The sequence below is a fragment of the Crocodylus siamensis genome, chromosome 1 (assembly GCF_052110815.1).
Source record: "Crocodylus siamensis isolate JL-2025a chromosome 1, ASM5211081v1, whole genome shotgun sequence".
Lineage (NCBI taxonomy): Eukaryota > Metazoa > Chordata > Crocodylia > Crocodylidae > Crocodylus > Crocodylus siamensis.
Window position 1 is genome coordinate 383,936,585 of NC_143395.1, and position 13,148 is coordinate 383,949,732.

Genomic DNA, 13,148 nt, shown 5'->3' on the forward strand with positions numbered 1-13,148 from the left:
TGTGCTGAAAAGAAGCTGCCCTACACATTTCAGAAATAACGGTATTCCTCAAACAGGCAAAAGGGGTTGCTTGAATTCTAGTGGGACAAGCTCTAACATGGCCAAGCAAATCAAACTTATGTTGCTCGTACCCTTTTTTAAAGGTGGAGACCCTTTTTGATAATCTCCAATGCTGCTTTCTAAGGGTATCACAAAAAGCTTGAACATTTTAGGACTATTCCTGGATTATTTTGTCGTATTCAAGTGTAATAGCTGCTGCTGGACTTGCAGCAGGGCTAAAGATACCTGTAAAGGCAAAGCGGGAAAGTTTGCAGGCACAGTGTTTGTAAAAGCATATGCATGTTTTTGATTGGTTCCTGAGGCAGGCAAGGTGACAGAGCTCAGCCCTGGGACAGTCGAGCTCAGAAAGGAGAGAGGGGTCTGAAGGGAAGGGGCCCCAGACCACAGAGCTCGGGCAAGAACCACGCTGCAGCTGGCAGTGGCTGTTGACTGTGAATAAAAGCTGCAGTTAGAGATGGGGAGAAGACAGACCTGGCATCCTTTTCTCTCTGTGAGGCACAGGGACTGGTGGACGGAAAAAGGGTCATAAGGGAGACTTGCCTAGGAGAACGGGGTGGCAGCCTGGGAAGGCTCTGGGGAGAGTTTGCTGAGAACGCAGCTTGGGCTTGTGTGGGTGATAAACGAAGAGTTATTTCAGTGATCTGCACAAAGGGCTGCATCTGGGAATTGGGGAAAGGTGCTTTTGGGGAGGGGGAACAGTGTGTTGTTTTTTTTTGTTTTGTTTTGTTTTTTGGTTTTGTTTTTTTTGGCAGATACAACAGACAGCTGGACCAAAGGAAAGCTTCTCTTCCCCATGCAGGCTCTATCAGAGGGCAGAACAGCACCTTTCTGAAGCAAGCCCCCACTACACCAAGAATGTTACTATGTTGTTAATGTAAAGGAGAGCTGATGTTTGGGTTAACTCTGTGCACTCCTGCTGAAATTCACTTGAGTTTCAAGGTCTAAGCTGGGGACTTGTACTGAGGATGTTCTTTATTCAATTGATATAAAGTGTTCTTAGTTCACTGATACCCTGGCTTTGACCATTATATTACTGATATCTTGTTTGGATATTAACCTCATTCATATGTTGACTGTTTTGTAAATGATAAACTAAAGAGTTAGACTGTATGTACTCCAGTGTGTGAGAAAACCACAAGAAAGCACTCAACAGCAAGATGGCCCCAGCCTTAGGAGCTGGGAGGTTGACCGAGGCTATTTGATACCCCAGGACCTCGAATCCGGACTGCTGCTAACTGCAGCTAGCCCTCTGGCTAGGTTTGCACAAGTATGACAACAATGCCCTTTCTACATCAAGTGTATCTGAGCGATGCTGCGAAGAAAGACCGGAAGATGAATAAATTGATACGAAACTGAAATATCTTTGGGCCTAAGGCCTAAGCAGAGCAGCATACATTCTGCATCACTTACCAAAAAAAAAATAATTAGCTATTCAGTGCTGAGTACCCCAAGATGAAAGTATCTGGAATATCTGATCTCTGAGGAATGTAACAGAGGTGATCTATTGCTAATGCTGTAGTGCTGACTATTTGCTCAGAGATCATAGGAGACAGAAAAAAAATTGACTCTCCTTCTATTAACAAACCAAATTTAACAGACAGAACGTTGCAAATCTTTACATATATATACACACACTTACACTGTCATTTGGTATACCAGGTATGTACAGATCCAGTGTTCATTTCAACAAGATGCAAAGGGACTAAGTCTGAACATTCATTCAGCAAATAACGCTGGTAAAGTTAGCATTTTTCTTTATTTCTTTGTATTTCTTTTTCTATCTTTTCTTCTTGATTCTGTTCCTAATCACTAGGATGTTCTCAGTGTATCTGTGTGTAAAAATAAAAGTCTTTCACTGTCTTTCAGTTTTATTGGTGAAACTCTCTGTTAAAAATATTTTAAAAGATTAAATATTTTTAAAAATCCTGGCAAGTTAGACACCTGCCTTAACCTACATTTGAAATAAAAACAAGCACTGAACAAAGTCACTTAAGCCCTGGCATTTGGTGTCTGCTGTTGGGAACAATAACTGTTCTCTATTCACTACCAGTGTGAAATCACAGCAGGACGAAAAGTTTAAAGCATGAAAGAAACAGGAGTTTCAAAGCCACTGAGGACCTCAGAGAAAGACAAGTGGAGGCATGTAAGTGTGCTCATTTTCTGGTAGACTTGACATGTAGTAAGATTTAGTGAACAATATCTGCGTAACAAGGATAGCTGAAGCGATCCAGAAGTTTCTTTTGGAAAGGATCGCTGCATGAGGATTAGTCTGTACAATAGCCAACACATTCATATGAAGGGAAACTGAAAATAGAGTGACCAGAAAGAAAGTACAAAAGATGACATGGAACTGGTTAGTTTAAAGGATGAAGAAGACTTATTACTGTGGACAGTTACTCTGCAGATCAGCAATTCCCAAAATACTAGGCAAGCCCCCATCAAAGAGGGAGAAAGATAGGCAGGGGCACACAGAAAAAACATGATGAAAAGAGCAGGTCTCTAGCAATGTAATACAGAGCTGAAAGGCATGCAATTTATTTCATGCTGAACCCTTCTAGTGGATTTCACAAGTTAGGAAAGTTAAGTGAAGTGAAATGGATTTGTGGTCTCAGTGTAATTCATAATAAACAGGGATACACATTGCCACTGGCAGACTGAGATAGGACAGGGAATAAATGAACACAAAGAATTAAACTCCTTTCTTATCCACAGATTCCTTCAATGGAAACTACTCTCAACATAATGGAAGAATTGCATAGTAGGTACCTTGCCTAAGTGCTACTTGCTTTATTTAAGATTATAATCTACTGTTATCAATTTACCACCCTTATTTTCATTTAAAATGTAACATAAATTTAATATGACAGTAAAAAGGAGGTGAAAAAGATGGACAATGAAAATAACAAGAGAGGAGGCTGAATGGATGAGAGCTCTTTTCAGAGGATTGTGTGCTAGTACCATATATTCCTTCATACAATACACATCTTTCCTCCCCTAAAAAACAGCTTCTGGAAACTGGAGTATGCACTGAAGGAAAGGAAATATGGGAATAGCAGTTTCAACTACTTAAGTTTTGGCCAAATAAAAGCCACTAAAGCCTCCAGTCTACACAGGGAACACAGCAATAAGCAGACTCAGTTCACAAGGAAAGATCTTTTTTCCTTCAGACTGGGGTGCGGGAGAGGCATGCCTTTGAGCAGGAAGGGCAGGAGGATTTTCACCTGCTTTAAGGACTCTAAAAAGTCCCCAGAGATTCCCATGGTACAGTGCAATACAAAAAGGGAATGAAGTCACATCAGTACATCCCCTCTGGATCCACCAGTGCAAGTGAGTCTATGGGAAACAGGAGTCCAGAAGAACTGGCTGTACCTTAAGAACACCAAAGTAAGGTCATAAGAGCAGGCTACACCAGTGGAAAGGAAGGATAGGAAGAGTGGCAAGAAACTGGGCTGTCTAAACAGTATATTCTTCAAAACTGGAAACTCAAAATGAAATCTTAGGGTGCCACTAAGTATGAACCAGTTAACAACTGACTGGGTAAGAGATGTTCACATACAGACAGAACATTCCAGGTAGAAGAGTCACTTTTTAGGTGAAGTGCTGTAGCCCCAACACCAGGGGGTGAAAGTGAGCACCGAGATGCATATGCCTCCCAGTGAGTGCGTGGTGGGAGTGTTTGTTCCCATACTTTGGAATCCCAGGAGCTGGAGTACCTGTGACTGGGATTTTCACCAGCAAAGTAAGCAAAACTCTGGCTTGCATCCATACATGCTTCTCTAGCAAATCCCAGGATATCATCCTCCCGCTGTACTCGGCCTTGGTGAGGCTGCTGCTAGTGTACTACATCCGATTCTGAGCTCCACAATTTACAAAGGATGTGGAGAAGCTTGAGAGACTGCAGAGGAGAGCCACGTACATGATCAGAGGGCAGGAAAACAGCCCTTATGATGAGAGGCTGAGAGCCATGGGACTCTTCAGCCTGGAAAAGTGCAGGCTCAGGGGGGACCTGGTGGCTTCCTATAAGTTTATCAGGGGCTGTACATCAGGATCTGGGGGAATCCCTGTTCACCAGAGCACCTTATGGGATGACATGATCAAACGGTCACAGACTCCTCTAAAACTGTTTCAGGCTCGACATAGGAAAGAACTTCTCTACTGTCTGAGCCCCCGAGGCCTGGAACAGACTGCTGCCAGAGGTGCAGCAAGCACCTACTGTGGACTCCTTTAAGAGTCAGTTGGATGTTTATCTTGCTGGGATCCTATGACCCCGGCTGACTTCCTGCCCCTGGGGCAGGGGGCTGGACTCAATGATCTTCTAAGGTCCCTTCCAGCCCTAATGTCTATGACATCTATGAAATATCAGGGCTGCTCAGTGACACAAAACAGTGGTGGGAGGTGGGGGGGACAGGCACAGCTGGACCCACATCCTGGTGAATAAAGGGAGCAGAGGGAGCTCTGATTTTCTATGATAAAAAAACCAAAATCAAATGCCAAAATATACAGATATTTAGAATGTACCTAAAACCAAGATCCCTGATTCTTCCTGCACAAACAGGAGTCATCAATGGCTCAGCAGCAAACTGGGAAGGAGGTGTCAAGCAGGGTTCTACAGGGCTCCGTCTTGGGTCTGGTGCCATTTCATATTATCTGGGGAATGGGATTGTGTTTGTAGTGGATATTGAGCTGGTTGAGGTAGACACTTTGGAGGACAGAATTAGGAATGATCTGGACAAACTGAATATGGTGCAAAATTAATCAAATGAAATTCAGTAGGGTCAAATTCAATAGGGTAAACTCAACTTAGGTTGTTAAAACAATCAAAAGCACAAATACGAACAGAGAAATGATAAACTAAGTGGCAGTACTGCAGAAAAGGAGCTGGGTGTTAAAGTGGACTGCAAACTGAATACAAGCCAGTGTGCTCTTGCAAGAAAACCCAGAAAAGCCAATGGAATTCTGGGATATATTAACAGGCGTGTTGCATGCAAATCAGTGGAAGTGATTCTTTCAGTGAGATCTCATCTGGACTATTGTTTCTATTACACTTCAAGAAAGACATGAACAAAAAGGAAAAGCCCAGCAGAGAACAAGTAAAACATTTTCCAAAATTGTGAATGTGATTTATGAAAAAGGGCAGAAACAAACTGAGATTATTTAGTCTGGAGAAAAGAAGACAAAAGAGAGCCTGATAATGGTTGTTATAAAGAAGTGAACATGGTAATAAACTAAATTATTTTCTGTGACCGGGGCACATAAAAAGAAACAAATCTTAAATTGCAGCAAGGGAAATTTAGATTGGATATTAGGAACAACTTTATAACTGAGGGTGGCTAAGCACTGGAACAGATAACTGAGAATGGAGAAATGAGAGAAATGCTGAGAACTAGAACTGAGAAATGCAAGGTGCTCCGTTCTTGAGAGGAAAAACTCACACCACACTTGTAGGCTCAGCAGTGCTACACATCGCTAGCACCATGACTGAAACATAGTTGGGGGTCATGACTGACCACAAGACAAACATGAGTCATCAATGCGATGCCGCAGCTGGCAAAGCAACAAAACTCTGGCTTGCATCTACTGATGCATCTCAAGCAAGACCCAGCAAGTCATCCTCCCACTTTACTCAGCTTTGGTGAGACCACAGCTGGAATACTGTGTCCAGTTCTGGGCTCTGCAATTCAGACAGGATGTGGAGAAGCTTGAGAGAGTCCAAGGGAAAGCCACACACATGATTAGAGGACAAGACAGCAGGCCTTATGAGGATAGGCTGAGAAACATGGGCCTCTTCAGCTTGGAAAAGCGCAGGCTCAGGGGTGACTTGTTGGCAGCCTATAAGTACATAAGGGTTGTGCATCAGGAACTGGAAGAAGGTCTAATCACCAGGGCACCCCATGGGAAGAGAGGTCCAACAGTCACAAACTCCTGGAAAACCATTTTAGGCTGGACATAAGCAAAAACTTCTTTACTGTCCTAGTCCCCAAGGTCTGGAATAGACTCCCCCCAGAGATGGTAGAAGCACCTCCCCTGGATACTTTCGAAAAACACTTGGATGCCTATCTTGTTGGGATCATTTGACCCCTGCTGACTTCCTGCCTCTTGGGCAGGGGACTGGATCTGATGATTTTGCAAGATCCCTTCCAGCCCTAATGTGTATGAAATCTATGAGATTACCTAGGGAGGTTGTGGAATCCCTATATTTGCAAATTTTTGAGTGGGTCAAACACCTCTGCCTTGCGGAGGTGGGTCATTTCAATATCCTCCTGAAATACCTTCTAGCCCTATTTTGTATTATTCTAAATTACTCATCTAATATGTCTGTGTGATCAATTGGTTCTTCAGGCCATGAACTTGTGACAAGCAGTTGTACTTAATTTTATGAATATTTATTGGTAGAGAGAGATAATTAACTGTTAGTGTGAAATTAGGCAGAACACAGGGCAACGTGGCACCTTACAAACCACGGGTGGACAATTATTTGGGCTGGAGGGCCACTTAAGGAATTCTGGTGAGCTGTTGGGGCTGTGGGGGGAAGAGGGGTGCTGATCTGGCCTCAGCATCCCATCACGGATGCTGGAGGACCAGGGAGGTGCCAATTGATCCTACCCAGCCCTGGGCCCATCCACCCTGCACCCACCACTGAGGGCACTGGATAGAGTTGGCGGGATCTCCAGGGAGACCAACCTGGGCCCCCCTGCAGGCACGGCACGCTCAGCCAGGCAGATGTGAAGGGGCTGGGCAGGCAGGGAGTGGTGTCCAGGAGTGGAACAGGCAGGCAGGCCTGGAATCATGGGGCAGTGGCAATGCACAGCCAGGGCTTAGGACACAGCTACAATCTGTTCCCTCCATTTCCCTGTGATGAGTGCCAGTTCCCTGCCTTGTGGTTACCAGCAGAGCTGGTGCCTGTTGCAGGGACATGGCAGGCAGTGCACTACAAATCTGCCCAAGGACCCAGGCCCTGCCCCAACTCTGTCACCATCCAGCAATCCTGGCTCCTGCCCCTCCCACCCATTCTGCTCTCCACCCACCTGTGGCCCCATCCCATCCACCTGACTGAGTATGCCCTGCTGGTGGGGGTCCCAAGCCACTCCCCACAGAGGCCCTGCCCACCCACTCACTCCTCCACTGCCCCCAGCAGTGGGTGCGGGGCAGATGGACCAGGGTACCCAGGTAGTGGGGCTGGGTCCAGCAATATTGGTGGAGACACAGGCAGTGGCAGCCAGAAGTGTGAGGGCAGAGTGTACTGCTGCCGTGACCCCACAGACTACAGTTCCCGGTGTGCCTGAGAACCGTGCACAGAGATAGGGTAGATTGCACTCTGCACCAGGTGGCACTTAGTATCATAGTACTTAGGGCTGGAAGGGACCTAAAAAGATCCTGCCTGGGTGACCTGATGAACGGGTGCCAGGACTGTATCACCCCAGCCAAAAATCTGTCCAGCCTCCTCTTGAAGACCCCCAAGGTAGGAGAGAGCACCACCACTTGGGAGCCCATTCCAGAGCCTGGCAGCCCGAACTAAAGTAATGTCTCCTGATGTCCAGCCTGAATCTTCTCTCTAACAATTTGTGGCTGTTATTCCTAGTAATTCCGGGTGGTGCCCGAGGGAACAGAGCCTCCCCCAATTCCCACTGGTGCCCCCTGGTGAGTTTGTAAACATCCACCCTATCCCCATCTCAGCCTTCTCTTGTGGAGGGTGAATAGGTCCAGGCCCTTTAGCTTCTCTCCATAGGGCTCCTGACCATGCGAGAGGCCCTCCTGTGGACCCTCTCAATGCTAGGCACATCCCTCTGGATGTGCGGTGCCCAGAACTGGATGCAGTACTCCAACTGTGGCCTGACCAATGCCACATAGAGCAGAAGGATCACCTCCCTGGACCTGCTTGTGATGCATCTGTAGATGCACGACAAGGTGAGGTTAGCCTTACTGACTGCTTCCTCGCATTGGCGGCTCATGTTCATCTTGGAGTCAACAATGACTCCAAGATCCCTTTCTGCCACTGTGTTGACAAGAAGGGTGTTCCCGAGCCTATAGGAGTGTTGCTGGCTCCTTTTCCCTAGATGCAGCACCTTGCACTTGTCTCTGTTGAATTCCATCTTATTCTCATCTGCCCACCTCTGCAACCTGTCTAGATCTAGCTGGATTCTGTCCGTCCCCTCCAGCATGCCCACCTCACCCCACAACTTGGTGTCATCAGTGAATTTGGACAGTGTGAATTCCATACCCACCTCCAGATCGCTGATAAAGACGTTAAACAGTACAGGCCCCAGGACCGAGCCCTGGGAGACTCCACTGCCCACAATCTTCCAGGTCGAAACCCTCCACTTCTATGCACAGGGGTGGCAGAACTAGTCATGTGCCACAGCCAAGGCTGTCCCCCTGTGCCTGGGCTGGGTGGGGCAGAGGAACCCACTACAGACTGGACAGAATCACTTGGTGAGCCAGATCCAGCCCACAGACCATATTTTGCCCACCCTGTCATAGATTAACACATTCAAAGAAGAATGAGCTTTTGCATGCTTCATGATGAAGTAGGCTGTAGCTTATGAAAGTTCATGCCTCTCTGAATGAATTACTCTATTAGGTGCCACATGGATCTGCCTTCTGCCTATTTTTGCTGGTGTCATCTTTATTTCAAAACAGCAATTCATGGGCAAAAAGATACACATTAATTTAAACCTTCATTGAATGGGGGTCATAAATGGCAAGACAAATTTATTTGAATTAGCAATATATTATCTCAATGTAGCTTGTGCAATTTCATCCCTAAACTACAAATTATTTTTGAAAGACACATATAGAATAAATTATTATACTGGATTCTGGCAGTGAATTGTGGCTGTAATTCTTGCTTCCTATTTCTCCTTGTTGCACCTAAAGATACCTCGTGAATTATTTTACTATGTTTTTCCTCCTCAATTTATTATCAGTGTTTTGGAACACTAAATCTAGTTTATTACCTACACCTTCTCAAGTATCTAATTCCATTTTTATTTTTTCTATGTTACTTATAATGAATGTGTAATGTAGTCTAGTTAATTTCTTCAAAGTTTATGAAAGATACAGGAAAGTGTCAGCCTAATGCATCGTTAATCAAATAGCATTGGTGTAAGCCAAAAATCAATATAATGAACAAAATATTTGTTTGTTTACTTTAGTAATGTAATGCAACATTAGAAACCAAACCTGTGAATAACAGAGCACAGAACTTCCTATGTCACTTCCACAAGTCACATGACATTTCCATGTTTAAGAAATAGTAAAACCACCACTGTCAATTATTACAACATTTTTCATCAGAAAATATTTTATCCTTATCTGCTGAAGGCTATTTCCCATTTTTTGCTGTTTGTGAATACTACTATCTGACTGTCTGTCTGCACTGGAACAGCTGTCTGCTCTGTCTGTCCCTAAGGATAGAAAGCTCATGCCTTTTGATGTCTCTTCTCCCTCTTGGGGTGGCACAAAAGAGCCAAATGAACTAAATGCAGTGCTCTGTAGGCCACCAGATATGCTCCAAGTGTTTAATAGTGCCCATTCTCAACTTCAGTGCATATTTAGATGCACTGCTGGGTTAAATCTGTGGTTATTTTTTTTCAGTGAGGAGCAATTAGGCTGCTACAAGGTTCTAGGTAAAAGTTTGAATGACAAGTCTTCTTACCAGTTTATGAAATTTGCATGGATCAACTCCTTATGAAATTTCTGCGTCACTTCTTCAGAACTGCCAACCATTTCAAACTTCATAGTATATATTCAGTGGTTTGGGCAAAGAAGGACTAATGATAGCAGGCTGGGCAAGACAGCCACTTAATCAGCAGGCTGCATAACAGCATCTGTAAGAACAAGTACAATTATTTCACAGCTCATACCTAAGCAAATGATGCTAGCTTAAGATTTTTACTTTCTTCAACAAACTGCTAAATCAAAAGTCATCACTGATCAGAACAACACATACCTTAGTATGTAACTTGTCTCACTGGCCAAAAATAGTAAGGAAGAATGGTATTGTCACCAGTACTCCTGATGAAGCTATGCAGTAAAGGAAGTTCACGTTCATAAATTTAAGGCTCTACTGAGTCTACATTTATATCTGTCATGTTGCATATTTTAATTAAAGATAACTGCAAAAGTATTTTTGTTTTTAATTTTGTAAAAGTTTTTATGACTTGTTAATCACATCTCTTTTCAAATAAGCTCCATTACTGACTTTATAGTAAAAAGCATTACAAAACAATTGAAAAAATACATCAATTAACCTTCCAAAGGAAAAAAAAATCATGTTTCATTATTCAAGCATTTTACACAAGGTGGTTATGATGGACCACTAACTATATATGATAACACCTGTTTGCATTTGGTTGCTTGGGTGGTTACACATTTAAGACACTTGATTTTTTAATTTGGTCTTTTGCCCTTGACTTAAAACATTCTGAAGTTCGGTACATTCAAGGTATATGTGAAGACTATCTTCATTGGTTTCCCCTAAAACACAAAGAAAATGAAAGGCTAGGTATGACTAAGATGTTCAAGATTGAGTTTCTTTTGAGTCCAACTGCCTGATTGGCTGACAGTTTTTATGGAAGGTGTTATGAGGTGCTACTGAACCTGCCTGGCACTGTTTTCAATTGCTTAGAGCTTTGCCAGTCTTTAACCATTTTGGCTTAAATTTTCCATGCTGGGCATCAGGATGAACTGATTTGTAAAGTTTCTGAACTCTTCTTTCCAAGATTTCAAGAACAAGATTTATGAAAGATGCATTATTTTTGTTCATATAGCATTCTTGCAAGCCTTATTTATGGAGTTTGTTGGGGCGAGGGAGGGGTTGCTTGGGTTGGGTTGGGTTGGGCTGGGTTTGGATTGAGTTGAGAAGTACTAGGACCCCCATACTTTGGAGTACTCACTTGAAGTTTGGCAAGGGAGTGGCCTCTGTGCCTTGCGATTATAATTTAAGAATAGACTAAAAATCCATCCAGATTTGGCCAAATTATAAACCTGTAAAAATAGGGGTGGGGGGAAACCCTGCAATGACTTCCTGAAGTTTGGCAAGTTGGAAAAACGGCAATATCCGCATCCTCTGGACAGCATACCACATCTCCATTAGAGCTAATCCCACCATGCACTTGCCCAAGCCAAAGTAGTTGGCCACAAAATTGAGGTTATTAGGAGTTGCTTGCTTTGTGTCACTGATCAACCCTGCTATGCCAGTGCCCTGCCCCTGCCCATGCCGGTGCCCCACAGTCCAACCCATAGTCCCCTGGCCCTGCCAGTGCCCCACATTCCTGACCTACATCCCCCTGGCCCTACTGGTCTCCCTCACTCCCAACCTGCTGTCTACCCTCCCCATCCCCGCAGTGGCCCTCACTCCCAACCTACAGCTCCCAGTTTCCACTGGTGCCTTTCACTCCTAGCCTGCAGCCCCCCAGACCTGCCTGTGGCCTTCACTCCCAACCTACAGCCTCTTAGCCTTGCCATTGCCCTTCACTCCCAACACCCCATGATTAAAATGAAACACCATTATATATATATATATATTAGCGGCATTTCATTTTAATCACAGAAAAATGTGGATTTGGGGTTACTTTTTTTAACTGAAAATTGGGGATTTTTTTTTTAAATCAGGGAAAACCAGGATTCCTGGTAATCAGCAGTCCTAGGGAATCTCTGGAAACTAGACCTGGAAGATATATTGAGATCTCTGTTCTACAGACCCCTAGCTGAAGAACACCATCACATCATGCTTCAGTACCATTTTGACATGCTTCAGATGTGAGGGGACTGTATATATTTGAATGACATTGAAACAATCCAAGTTAGAAGATCTTCAAGCAGAATTTCAGGCACTTCAACAAATACTCAAAGGCTACTTTCTTTTATTAAAGATGTTTCATTACAATTTAGGAAAGCTCTATGATTCCAGTACACTATAATCTCCTGTTTATGAATTAAATTTCATTTCCCATATTAAATTTTCTGACCTTCTGAACAACTATTTCAGTTTAAATTGAACTATGAACAGCAATTGTGCAGTTTACTCATACCATGTTTGCCTTATAAATTCACAAAAGCTATTTGAAAGATACTGGAATCTTTTAATCAATGGAATAAAGACACAAAACGTGCCCTGTGTATCATGCATAGTTTACCATAGACAATGAATTTACCACTGCCTGCCTTAGGGCTAAATTTACTAGGCAAAAATAAATTTTCCTCCTATCAAGCTCCCATTTGCAGAAATGTATTTCAATGGCACACATTGCTATAATTCCCCTTGCAGAATATATAAACAGCAAATTCTATATCTGTAGAAAAATAAAATTTCTCCCCAATCTTCTTTTTCTGTTACTCTTATTGAATTGTCCCCCTGACTTCATAGAAATTACGGTCTGGAAGGGACTTTGAAAGTTCATCGAATTCAGTCCCCCTGCTCTGGGCAGGAATACTGCTGAGATTAAATGATCCCAGCAAGATCCCTGAAAAAAGGGAGAAAGGAGGAGCCAGGAAACTATAAGCCACTTAGTCTTACCTCAATCCTGGGGAAGCTTTGAGAAAATTATTATAGCACATGTCCATGAGGGGCCAGCGGGGGAGATTATGCTTAGGGGCAACCAACACAGGTTCATTAGAGGCAGGTCCTGTCATACCAACCTGGTGGCCTTCTATGGCCAGGTCACCAAATCCTTAGATGCAGGGGTAGCAGTGGACATAGTCTTTCTGGACTTTAGGAAGGTCTTTGACACTGTCTCTCGCCCCGTTCTCACTAAAAAACTAGGGGACTGTGGCGTCGACACCTACACAGTCAAATGGGTCGCAAACTGCCTGGAGGGCCATACCCAGAGTGGTGGTGGACAGGTCATTTTTGACCTGGAGGGATGTGGGCAGTGGGGTTCCGCAGGGCTCGGTCCTCGGGCCTGCAACGTTCAACATCTTCATCAGCGACTTGGACGAGGGGGTAAAAAGCACCCTGTTCAAATTCACAGAGGACACTAAAATGTGGGGGGGAGCAGGCATGCTAGAAGGGAGGAATAGGGTGCAATCAGACCTAGACAGGTTACAGGGGTGGGCGGATGAGAACAGGATGGGTTTCAACACTGACA

At 44.0% G+C, this 13,148-nt stretch overlaps 1 protein-coding gene across 3 annotated transcripts in view; it reads right to left on the reverse strand.

Moving 5' to 3' along the window:
* Positions 1 to 13,148, reverse strand: part of SGCG (sarcoglycan gamma) — a 289,481-nt gene that overhangs the window by 235,601 nt on the left and 40,732 nt on the right. For 2 of the 3 annotated variants that reach the window (XM_090028908.1, XM_090028918.1), the window contains exon 2: positions 9,716 to 9,887. The exons of the other annotated variant lie outside the window; for it this stretch is intronic. The gene's annotated coding sequence lies outside the window, so the exon portion shown is untranslated. The remainder of the gene's footprint in view (positions 1 to 9,715; positions 9,888 to 13,148) is intronic. 3 annotated transcript variants of the gene reach the window in all.